A 721-nucleotide genomic window follows, 5' to 3' on the forward strand; every position below is an offset into this window, starting at 1 on the left:
ATGCACAGGTACCACAAATATGATGGTGGTCCCATAAGGCTGTAATAGAGCTGAAAAATCCCCATCACAGCTAGCATCACGACACCATATTAGTCATGGTTTCTGTGATAATGTTGCATGTAAAAACACCTACTGTGCAGCCAGGGGTATAATGCACCATATGTGAATGGAATACTTATGGATGACAAGTACCCCACCTGCCGAGGACCAGCCTTGGCTTGGGGGGGGGGTGGTTCTTGAGAAAGAGGCGTTTGGGAGTGGCGAAAGAAACAACTCAAAGTTAAATGTTGGCGTGCAAGCTGACATCCTTGTAGTCTGCTCAAGACAGCTCTCTCTGCTTGAGACAGTTCTCTCTTGCTAGAAAAAAAAAAATCTTGAAAGCTCTCTGGATAGCTCATGGGTTTTCTGACCAAAGTCAAAAAAGCCGCTATAAAAAATTCTAAAAGAGCTGTGTTCACTCTCCAAGCAGTTCTCTCTGGGTAGCTAGCTCTCAAACACCAAAGCCCAGCTGCGTGCCAAGCAAAGTAGCTGGCTTTGTCCCTGCCCGGCCTGCAGGAAGCAGAGGGAGCTAGCTCCCCGAGGACGCTGAATTTTCTCTTTCCTGATTGCTTTATTGGCTAAGCCAACTTCATTTCCCTTGCCTGCCAATCACTGCTGTTTTTTGGGACTGCTGCAGGGAGGAAACTGTACTTTTCTATGAAATGCTTATTAAAATTCCCTT

The 721-nt window shown here is 46.2% G+C and overlaps 1 non-coding gene across 1 annotated transcript; it reads right to left on the reverse strand.

The window, feature by feature from the left end:
* Nucleotides 1–396: 396 nt before the first annotated feature.
* On the reverse strand, nucleotides 397–460 carry LOC127665350 (U7 small nuclear RNA). The gene has a single exon (XR_007973394.1). It is a non-coding gene; the product is annotated as a U7 small nuclear RNA (small nuclear RNA).
* Between the last annotated feature and the right edge of the window lie 261 nt (nucleotides 461–721).

The sequence above is a fragment of the Apodemus sylvaticus genome, chromosome 14, assembly GCF_947179515.1.
Source record: "Apodemus sylvaticus chromosome 14, mApoSyl1.1, whole genome shotgun sequence".
In the NCBI taxonomy this organism is placed as follows: Eukaryota; Metazoa; Chordata; class Mammalia; order Rodentia; family Muridae; genus Apodemus; species Apodemus sylvaticus.